Consider the following 12767-nt stretch of genomic DNA (forward strand, 5'->3'; position numbering starts at 1 on the left):
ACCACAGTATTCATATACAGAACAATACAAGACAAGCAGTGATGATTACAAACAAAGTACACAGTATATTACAATGTATCTAGAGGTAAAAAAATAAACAAAAAATTAATAAACAGAGTATATGAACAGTATAAATTTTACAATTAAATCATATTATACAAAGAAATTTCTTTAAAGAATTGAATTACTTGTAGAAGAACATCTGTATTGTTGAGTGCTGTAGATATATCATTTGGTATGTTGTACTTTTTCCTTGAGGTGTGCTATTTTCGGCATTCTATGGTGACGTGTTTGATGGTCAGGAAGCAGTGACAGGTTTCACAGGTTGGTTGTTCATTTCTTTATATGAGGTAGGAGTGGGTTGGTACAGCTTACACGAGTAAAATTTTTGGAAATATTGAACATTTTTTTCTTCATTACTGTATCTTGTACAGTAATGAAAATTGATACATGTAAAACACTGTCCTTCTGCTATATGAAAAAAATATTTTTACGATTTCAAAAACATTATTTTTATATATTTTTTAAAATTCAAAATGGTGGCAGTTCACTGTGCAGTGATGAAGCGTTTCTCTCACAACTCATAAACTGTTAACTTTTTCATGTTCTTCTCTATTATTTTATTGCTGAAACTCATGTTCACAATATCATGCTCTTTCAACTATATTTCTTAAGGAATAATATTTTCTTTTGAATTGTGTTAGAAGAAAATACTGGTATATGACCATTTTTTTAAATTCATTTATTTTTATCAGATAATCTATCAAAGGTAGAGAAGTGATCTTTCATCATATTGTATATATGACATGCATAAATACACTAGGGCTGGGGGCGCAGCGGTTCGGTTCGGAGCAGTTATTGTGACGTTATTACTCGGTTGAACCGAGTATAGTACCGAGTACAAATTTATGGCGGCAGATTTAAAATTTAGATAGAGTCGATTTTAGAACGTACTTTGAAAGCGAAACCAAGCAAGAAAGGAAAACCAGCGAATAGGGATTATAAAAAATGGACACTGAGCGAAATTTCCTGTGTTTTGTTTCTCTGTGCACCAGCGCTTAGTTCCACTTTCAAGCGCTAGAGGTTAGTGTAATCGAGCATACGCTAAGATAATAATTGAGAATAGAGTTGAGACAGAGGATCCAAACATCGCCTACTTATTGCATAATCCAGAAACGCTTTGCTTCAAATAAATTCAAGTTAACGGCTTTTCCTTATTTCTCAGTGACAAACTAGTTGTAATAATAATATTTTATATTTCAGATATAATAAATTATATTATAAAATAATATAATACATTATAAAATTAAGTATCGAATTCGTGTAATATTTGTATATAATATAATATAGGTATATGGTTTTACTTCTCGTAAGAGTTTTGTTTTTCCATTTTCAGCGCTATCAAATCATTACATATTTTAATTGTTGTTGGGGTCAACGTCTCAACTCTCATTATGAAGGAACTCTTAGAGTCTAGACATTACAGTTAATGACGGATTTATTATTTTATGGATCCAATTTATTTTATTTGAGTACATAATGTACCTATCCATGTATGGTGGGTCCCTATCACCACGGCATGGCGCGTCCTCAGGTTGCGGATAGAGGAGACGGCCTCCAGATATGGAGGGTAGCTGCGAATATATTGAATAAGCAGTCGTGGACAGCCGATAAGGGGTGGTCCTCCAGCTTGGGGGTTGGGCGAAGGGCTAACAACCCATCACCGTAAAAAACAGCTTGTTACGAATTCCTACAGTAAGCCTCGGAATAGGACTGATTCTCTGGCACGACCACAGCAAAGGAATAAGGTTTTGAGATTTGGCACTTGGAACGTAACTAGTCTTTATAGAACAGGAGGGGTAACATTAGTAGCAAAAGAACTAGCTAGATATAGAATAGACTTTGTGGGAGTACAAGAGGTTAGGTTAGATGGGAATGGCATATCACAAATAGGAGATTACTTGTTGTATTATGGGGAAGGAAACAATAATCACCAATTAGGAACAGGATTCTTTGTACATAAAAGAATAAAATCAGCAGTAAAAAAGGTCGAATTTATCAGTGACAGGTTATCATATTTAGTACTTAAGGGTAGATGGTGCGACATCATAGTTATAAATGCTCACGCCCCTACAGAAGAGAAAGACGACTATATAAAGGATAGCTTCTATGAGGAATTGGAACATACTTTTGATCAGTTCCCTAGATATCATATGAAAATTTTATTGGGGGATTTCAACGCTAAAGTAGGACGGGAGGATATTTTTAGACCAACTATTGGAAAAGAGAGCCTACACGCAATTAGTAGTGACAATGGAGTTAGATTAGTCAACTTTGCCACATCGAAAAATTTAATTGTCAAAAGTACAACATTCCCCCATAAGGATATACATAAATATACTTGGACTTCTCCAGATGGATTGACACACAACCAAATAGATCACGTCTTGATAGATAAACGGAGACATACTAGTATAGTAGATATTCGAACTTTCAGAGGTGCAGACTGTAATTCTGACCATTATTTGGTGATTGGAGAATTAAGAGAAAGATTATCAGTAGCCAAGCGAGTAGAGCAACAAGTTAATATTACTAAATTCAATATTTTGAAATTAAAGGACGAGGAAGCTAAGCAAAATTATCAGGTCGAAATTTCGAATAGGTTTGCCACTTTAGAAAGTTCCGACGAAGTTGAGAAAGAATTAGATGTTAATAGCGTGTGGGAAAATATCAGAGATAGTATCAAAATTGCAGCTGAGCAGAGCATAGGTTATTATGAAACTAAGAAAAAGAAACCGTGGTTTGATGAACATTGTTGCATGGTAGTAGAAAGAAGGAAACAGGCAAAATTGAAATTCTTACAGGATCCAGTTGAGGAGAATAGAGATAATTATTTCAATGAAAGACGGGAAGCAAGTCGTACACTTAGGAATAAAAAGAGAGGTTACTTGAAGGAAAAACTGAATGAGGTAGAAACAAATAGTAAGAATAAAAACATTCGAGATTTATATAAGGGTATAAAGGAATTTAAGAACGGATATCAGTCAAGGGTAAACGTGATCAAGGATGAGAATGGTGACTTGCTTGCAGACTCTTCATCAATCCTAAACAGATGGAAAAACTATTTTGCGCAACTACTAAATGTACATAGGCCAAATAGAAATGATCGGGACGATATTGAAATACAAACTGCTGAGCCATTTATACCCGAACCCACGATTTCAGAAGTCGAAATTGCGATAGAAAATCTGAAAAAGTACAAGTCTCCAGGTATCGATCAAATTCCAGCAGAATTAATACAAGAGGGTGGAAGTGCATTATATAGCGAAATTTATAAACTTGTACTTGCTATTTGGGAAAAGGAAATTGTACCAGAACAATGGAAGGAGTCCATAATTGTACCTATTTTTAAAAAGGGGGACAAAACGAACTGTGGTAACTTTCGAGGAATATCACTTTTGTTGACGTCGTACAAAATTTTGTCCAATATTCTTTTGAGGAGATTAACTCCGTACGTAGATGAAATTATTGGGGATCATCAGTGCGGTTTTCGGCGTAATAGATCGACTATTGATCAGATTTTTTGTATTCGGCAGATAATGGAGAAAAAATGGGAGTATAAGGGTACAGTACATCAGTTATTCATAGATTTCAAAAAGGCATATGACTCGGTTAAGAGGGAAGTATTATATGATATTCTTATTGAATTTGGTATTCCCAAGAAACTAGTTCGATTAATTAAAATGTGTCTCAGTGAAACATACAGCAGAGTCCGTATAGGTCAGTTTCTATCTGATCCTTTTCCAATTCACTGCGGGCTAAAGCAGGGAGATGCACTATCACCTTTACTTTTTAACTTCGCTTTAGAATATGCCATTAGGAAAGTTCAGGATAACAGGCAGGGTTTGGAATTGAACGGGCTACATCAGCTTCTTGTCTATGCAGATGACGTGAATATGTTAGGAGAAAATACACAAACGGTTAGGGAAAACACGGAAATTTTACTTGAAGCAAGTAAAGCGATCGGTTTGGAAGTAAATCCCGAAAAGACAAAGTATATGATTATGTCTCGTGACGGGAATATTGTACGAAATGGAAATATAAATATTGGAGATTTATCCTTCGAAGAGGTGGAAAAATTCAAATATCTTGGAGCAACAGTAACAAATGTAAATGACACTCGGGAGGAAATTAAACGCAGAATAAATATGGGAAATGCCTGTTATTATTCGGTTGAGAAGCTCTTATCATCCAGTCTGCTGTCCAAAAATCTGAAAGTTAGAATTTATAAAACAGTTATATTACCGGTTGTTCTATATGGCTGTGAAACTTGGACTCTCACTCTGAGAGAGGAACATAGGTTAAGGGTGTTTGAGAATAAGGTGCTTAGGAAAATATTTGGGGCTAAGCGGGATGAAGTTACAGGAGAATGGAGAAAGTTACACAACACAGAACTGCACGCATTGTATTCTTCACCTGACATAATTAGGAACTTGAAATCCAGACGTTTGAGATGGGCAGGGCATGTAGCACGTATGGGCGAATCCAGAAATGCATATAGAGTGTTAGTTGGGAGACCGGAGGGAAAAAGACCTTTAGGGAGGCCGAGACGTAGATGGGAGGATAATATTAAAATGGATTTGAGGGAGGTGGGATATGATGATAGAGACTGGATTAATCTTGCACAGGATAGGGACCGCTGGCGGGCTTATGTGAGGGCGGCAATGAACCTTCGGGTTCCTTAAAAGCCATTTGTAAGTAACATAATGTACCTATATGTATTAATTATAGCCTATGTGTTATATTTCCGCTGTGTCGACTGCTAGCTGGTGTGATGTCAGCGCCAACTCTAGGGAGAAAGCAGAATCTCAAGCTGTAGCTGGCTTGAAGGTCATTGAAATCAGTTCGGCTACATCAAAGGTACCGACGCGAAGTGTCCATTCTTTATAATCCCTATTCGCTGGGAAAAGTTTTAAACGAGTCATTATTGGCGGCATCAAACTCGTACTATTTAGCTCAATAGCGTTCAAATTATTTTTCGTTTTTTGCTACGGTATTGGATAATTCAATACAAACGCAAAATAAACCTAGAATTTATTTATTTATTTATTTATTATTTATTATTATTATTATTATTATTATTATTATTATTATTATATTCTGCAATAATGATAAACATATAAAATTATGTACTGTGGTGTGAAATATGTAATATTATACCAAATATACAAAAAAAAATGTAAAATAAAATTTATGGACAAGATTTCTACATATGTATCTCATCAACATTTGTCATTTATTCGTGCATAATTATGTAGCATTAAAATATTATGTAATTACATAAAATCGGGCTCCACTTATCAACAATACTAACAAATTACAAATGTAGATGAAATTATTGGGGATCATCAGTGTGGTTTTAGGCGTAACAGATCGACTATTGATCAGATTTTCTGTATTTATTTTATTTTATTGGGTTATTTTACGACGCTGTATCAACATCTAGGTTATTTAGCGTCTGAATGAAATGAAGGTGATAATGCCGGTGAAATGAGTCCGAGGTCCAGCACCAAAAGTTACCCAGCATTTGCTCGTATTGGGTTGCGGGAAAACCCCGGAAAAAACCTCAATCAGGTAACTTGTCCCGACCGGGATTCGAACCCGGGCCACCCGGTTTCGCGGCCAGACGCGCTGACCGTTACTCCACAGGTGTGGACGATTTTTTGTATTCGACAGATATTGAACACAAAATGGGAGTATAAGGGTACAGTACATCAATTATTCATAGATTTCAAAAAGGCGTATGACTCGGTTAAGAGAAAAGTTTTACATACAGTAATATTCTTATTGAATTTGATATTCCCAAGTAACTAGTTTGATTAATTTAAATGTGTCTTAGTGAAAGTTACAGCAGAGTCCGTATAGGCCAGTTTCTATCTGATGCTTTTCCAATTCACTGTGGACTAAAACAGGGAGATGCACTATCACCTTTACTTTTTAACTTCGCTCTAGAATATGCCATTAGGAAATTTTAGGATAACAGAGAGGGTTTGGAATTGAACGGGTTACATCAGCTGCTTGTCTATGCGGATGGCGTGAATATGTTAGGAGAAAATCCACAAACAATTAGAGAAAATACGGGAATTTTACCTGAAGCAAGTAAAGAGATAGGTTTGGAAGTAAATCCCTAAAAGACAAAGTATATAATTATGTCTCGTGACCAGAATATTGTACGAAATGGAAATATAAAAATTGGAAATTTATCCTTTAAAGAGGTGGAAAAATTCAAATACCTAGGAGCAACAGTAACAAATATAAATGATACTCGGGAGGAAATTAAACGCAGAATAACTATGGGAAATGCCTGTTGTTATTCGGTTGAGAAGCTTTTGTCATCTAGTCTGCTGTCAAAAAATCTGAAAGTTACAATTTATAAAACAGTTATATTACCGGTTGTTCTGTATGGCTGTGAAACTTGGACTCTCACTTTGAGAGAGGAACATAGGTTAAGGATGTTTGAGACTAAGGTTCTTAGGAAAATATTTGGGGCTAAGAGGGATGAAGTTACAGGAGAATGGAGAAAGTTACACAACGCAGAGCTGCAAGCATTGTATTCTTCACCTAACATAATTAGGAACATTAAATCCAGACGATTGAGATGGGCAGGGCATGTAGCACGTATGGGCGAATCCAGAAATGCATATAGAGTGTTAGTTGGGAAGCCGGAGGGAAAAAGACCTTTGGGGAGGTCGAGACGTAGATGGGAGAATAATATTAAAATGGATTTGAGGGAGGTGGGATATGATGGTAGAGACTGGATTAATCTTCCTCAGGATAGGGACCAATGGCGGGCTTATGTGAGAGCGGGAACCTCCCGGTTCCTTAAAAGCCAGTAAGTAAGTAGTAACAAATTACAAACGAAGGGAACGTGGGAAATGGAGTGTGGTAAGTTTGAAAGATGCTGTTCAGCGGATGAAAAAGTAGACATTTTGATCAGAGAAGCAGAACGTTTCTATGGTGTTCCAGAGAGGACTATTCGCTGGCGCATGTTTGGCAGACCATGAATGAAAAATTGAAATGAGCTGCATGTTATTTTTAACACAGAACCACAATATTATCGAATCATATTTAGGTACATTACGCACACCATACTCACGTCAAAAGTCCCTTTGCACTCGTGTAACACCCTCAAATTTGTAGCATAACAAAGAACACATTGTGCCCGCTGTTGATTAGTAGTAACAATTTTAAATCGTCTACGATTTTCTTTTCACATTATGCATTGATTATTTTTATTCTTGCCATGTATGGAAACTCCAGTTTTTTAAGCATACTATCATAATAGCTTTATCATAATTAGGCCTGAGAAATATATGTCGTTATTCTACCAGTGCGCCTCTGACTTTGAATACATCTCAGAGTCGGGGTGAGTTAACGCAGTGACTTTCGTTCGTTTGAACTCATGCTTATCATCACGGTAAGTTAGTCCTCAGCATTTGGGTGGTAGAAAGGCACTCCTTTGACTTCGAAACACAACTATCTGCTAAAGAAGTATTTAAGGACATAATGTTCTTTGTTAAAGAAAAATTGCCCTATTTTAAAGACATTTTATTTTCTGTCTATAGAAAATACACCTAATATGACATTGATAATTATCAGCCTTTTTATTTCACTATATTAAATTGATGGTGTATTACGTTTTTGTTTTACATCATTTTTCATTTCATATATTGCTGCAGTGAATAACAAACCACATTTTCAAATTCTCAAAGGAGAATGATTATCTGTTGCGTGAAAACACAGCCTTACATCTAGATAAACTTCTTTCCAATTATAGGGTTATTCCACATCAAATCAACAAGGCGCTCAACCCGACCGACTCAGATTTCTTTCAAAATTTGTGGGTTTGTTTTACCTGTCGCTCTAATTAAAACTGCCGAGTTTCATGTGTCCTGTGCTTTTCGTTTTCTGTCAGTGGCGTTTCAAACATGAAGAAAAATCATATTTTTGTAAGCACGCCGCTTCAATTAAAATGATATATCTCAACAACGTCTCCAGATAAATTTACAAAAATTGAGTGATACATTCTTAATATGTGATAGTTTTTATTGTTTATATTGTTTTCTGCATATATTCAATTACTCTAAAAAAAAACATGGTGAAACAATTTTCATATATTCATATTTAAGAATGCGGGGGTTCTATTTTAAGCAAAAAAATATATAGTACGCCTCAATTAGTGATATAATGAACTGATAAGTTTCAACTTGGAATCATCATAGGTTACAAAGATAAAAATTGTTATGTCACTGCAAGCGTAAGCTAACCGTATAAGTCGCTTGTTAGTATGTCCCACACATCCGTTGTATTTAATTATATTTGATCATATTCTTGAATGTCCCTATGTAATTTAACATGTAGTACATAATTCGAATTTTTTTAATTATTACCTCATATAAATTATTGTCACATGGATTTAGTTAAGCCTGAAGTTCTGTAAGAAATGCTTACCTTTCATTGCTGAGATGAAATAGCCTGATCATCTTTCCAGACAGAATGCTCCGTTGTTTCAGCTGCATTTTAAAACTACTTAGCTAGTATAATACCCATCCTAAACAGCAGGACTGTATGAAACTTGTGTTCTAGGCACTGCGGTGGCTTTTGCAAATCAAAGAGCAAGCATTTTTTACTCTTAAGTATAGCTTTTTTCAGTCACATAAACGGTATTAATGTTTGGGAGATGATCCCTTGTCCAGTCGTACAATTCCCTAGGTGTAGTTATTTGCTTATCGGATGGTCTCTGCAAACTAGCACGAGCCGCAAACCTTTTAAGTGTCCCACCTACAACGTCGCATGCTCTTTTGCCATGCGATATGCAAAAATATGCAATTCTGTTGGAAATCTAAAATCTTCATGCAATGTGAGGTTCAGGAATTTTTTTTTCTATTTTTATACTGAGCAGAGAATTCATCAGAGAAATACATAATTTTTGTGATGAATTACAGATGTTTTTTTTAATGACCCCATTAGATATTTTTGAAATAGATGTACAGCTGTAGTGTCATGTTTCGGGCAGTGTGAAATTATTACCAGATTTTTAATAGAGACTGTATCGGATGACGATTCGTTATAATATATTACGAAAGTATGAATGGTTGTCTGCACATTAGTCCTGTTGTATGACTGAATTTCATATTGCATTACGAAATAATAGTTTTCAGCGAAGTCGCATAACACAACGAGCTGGCATGGCTGTAGAAATGATTTCATATCACGTAGAAACATACTTTGTTCAGAAGATATAAATGAGTGAGTCAGTAAATCACCAAGTTTCTCCAAGAGACAGTCTAAAAATTTGTCTTTGGGTTTCACTATGGTCTCAAGCGTTGATCAGTCAGTCGTCATCCACTGCTTGTAGGTCACTGATTCAATGAAGTTTTATTCGAAACATTTCTCTAAACCCTCTCTTATTTTGAATGGTTCAGGACATTCTGTACATTTCCTGAACAAGCAATTTATATGAGGAGGGTTGCACGCCATAGTAGCCAAGAAATGTTGATAAGTTGGAAGGTGTAAAGAAAAATTTTCTAGAAATCCACGTAGACCTGAAACTTTAATAAATTGCTTCCGGCATGAGTTTTACATTCTGATGAGGACACAAACACAGACAGTATAGTCCCACTAACTACAGCTAGAATACAATTTCTTGGTCTAAGAGCTGAAAATTTGGTGAATATTACCTTCATTTCAGGGTTAGAATTTTTAAACGCTGCATATAATTCATTTCTGCTCATGTGATTTACTCCCTGATTCTTTAATCATAACAAATATTTCTTACCAGGCATCATTCTGCTAATCTCGTCAGAACAACATAATTCTTTAACTTTACCGGCAACCAGGACTTTGGCTTTCCGAATTATGTATTCGGAAGCTGAAAGAAACTTGTTCTTATATATTATTTACGCTCCAGCTTTTAGGTAGTAGTGTCAAAATGATGATTTTCTCACTTTTACCTGAATTTTGAAAATTTTCCTGCAACTGAGACAAAATTTCAGAATCAGGACTTGATGAAGGTTCTGGTTCCTCGGCGTCTTTAATATCATCTTTTAAGACTTTTTCAATATTTTCAAATTTCTGTCTCTTATATTTCTCTTGTTGTAACCTTTTTTTTGTTTAATAAGGAACACACCTTGGTCAAAAAGACTTGTATTTAATGAACTTACATTTGCTGTAGAATCGACGTATTCTTCATTTCTAGAGTCATTCTGAGGATTCTGCGTAATAGCATCATATTATATTTTTTTATTTCTTTGCTACACATAGCGCACACCTTTTGTTCCGGTTTTAAATCAGGAAATACATTAAGCATCCACGATATAACACTTCTTAAATTTTTCCTCTAATTACAATTTCTCGAAGGGATTGCAGCAAACATAGGCCTATAACTTAAAACGCGACTCCATTACACCGCACAAAACTACCACATACTACAAAAACTAACGAAACTGTACTTGAAATAGATTGCACGTTTTGTATAAATTGAAGACTGTATAAATATATATAACTCATGACGGCCTGACAGATCGACAACGCAGATAATCAGACAAGTACGAACTCGCACGCATGCAGTGTTGGTGTAAGATGGGTTTAAGTGCTACAAACCAAGACATTGATATATTTTTTTACTCATATTCCTGAAACGTTACTACAATGAAACTTACACCAAGGGGAGAATACTCTTACCTCTATAACATATATTTTTCGCGAAATAATTTGTGCCCCGCATTTTTAGATATTCAATGTTAAAATGTGATTCACGTGACCATTCAATAAAGAATTCGATACTTCGATGCAAACTAAATTTTATTGAAAAGTATGATTCGGTAGCTTTAAAATAAGCCCAGGTTTAAGATTCTACCTCAATTAGAAGAGAAGTTATGAATCATTTTTGTTGACATAGTATGCAACATTTTTACATTTTTTCTCATATTGACAGAACTGCTGTATGGATATCGTGCATTATTGAGGGCTAAAATTTTACATAATTAATTAACTTAAGGTTCTTTACCATCCCACCAAATTTAATGAAAATTTGAGGTGGTCGGGTTGAAAAGTCCACATTTTTGTGTTGATTTGACATGGAATGGCCCTATACAGAAACAATAAGTAAATATTTGAAATATTTTAAATTAGCATTATCCATCTCAAAATCTGTATCATTATTAATAAATTTCCTCATTTGAAATTGAGTCACAAATTTTACATAGAGCTAAATATTCATAATGTTTATCCAGTATTTTTTTCATCTTGTTTGATAGATTTTTTCCTATTTCATGTTCTGTAAGTTTTCTGTGACTAGGCCTACCGTACGTAGATGAAATTATTGGGGATCATCAGTGCGGTTTTCGGCGTAATAGATCGACTATTGATCAGATTTTTTGTATTCGACAGATAATGGAGAAAAAATGGGAGTATAAGGGTACAGTACATCAGTTATTCATAGATTTCAAAAAGGCATATGACTCGGTTAAGAGGGAAGTATTATATAATATTCTTATTGAATTTGGTATTCCCAAGAAACTAGTTCGATTAATTAAAATGTGTCTCAGTGAAACATACAGCAGAGTCCGTATAGGTCAGTTTCTATCTGATGCTTTTCCAATTCACTGCGGGCTAAAGCAGGGAGATGCACTATCACCTTTACTTTTTAACTTCGCGCTAGAATATGCCATTAGGAAAGTTCAGGATAACAGGCAGGGTTTGGAATTGAACGGGTTACATCAGCTTCTTGTCTATGCGGATGACGTGAATATATTAGGAGAAAATACACAAACGATTAGGGAAAACACGGAAATTTTACTTGAAGCAAGTAAAGCGATCGGTTTGGAAGTAAATCCCGAAAAGACAAAGTATATGATTATGTCTCGTGACCAGAATAAGTTATTGTACGAAATGGAAATATAAAAATTGGAGATTTATCCTTCGAAGAGGTGGAAAAATTCAAATATCTTGGAGCAACAGTAACAAATATAAATGACACTCGGGAGGAAATTAAACGCAGAATAAATATGGGAAATGCGTGTTATTATTCGGTTGAGAAGCTCTTATCATCCAGTCTGCTGTCCAAAAATCTGAAAGTTAGAATTTATAAAACAGTTATATTACCGGTTGTTCTGTATGGTTGTGAAACTTGGACTCTCACTCTGAGAGAGGAACATAGGTTAAGGGTGTTTGAGAATAAGGTGCTTAGGAAAATATTTGGGGCTAAGCGGGATGAAGTTACAGGAGAATGGAGAAAGTTACACAACACAGAACTGCACGCATTGTATTCTTCACCTGACATAATTAGGAACATTAAATCCAGACGTTTGAGATGGGCAGGGCATGTAGCACGTATGGGCGAATCCAGAAATGCATATAGAGTGTTAGTTGGGAGACCGGAGGGAAAAAGACCTTTAGGGAGGCCGAGACGTAGATGGGAGGATAATATTAAAATGGATTTGAGGGAGGTGGGGTATGATGATAGAGACTGGATTAATCTTGCTCAGGATAGGGACCGCTGGCGGGCTTATGTGAGGGCGGCAATGAACCTTCGGGTTCCTTAAAAGCCATTTGTAAGTAAGTAAGTAAGTAAGGCCTACCTAAGTACTTACGCGGTATTCTGAAATATAGCGGTTTTTTTGTAGAGATGTAGTTGATCGTATATACAAGGCATAATAAAAGCCCAAACGAACCAAACCTAACCTATCACATGTTCGTACATGTAA

The sequence above is a fragment of the Periplaneta americana genome, chromosome 4 (genome assembly GCF_040183065.1).
Source record: "Periplaneta americana isolate PAMFEO1 chromosome 4, P.americana_PAMFEO1_priV1, whole genome shotgun sequence".
Lineage (NCBI taxonomy): Eukaryota > Metazoa > Arthropoda > Insecta > Blattodea > Blattidae > Periplaneta > Periplaneta americana.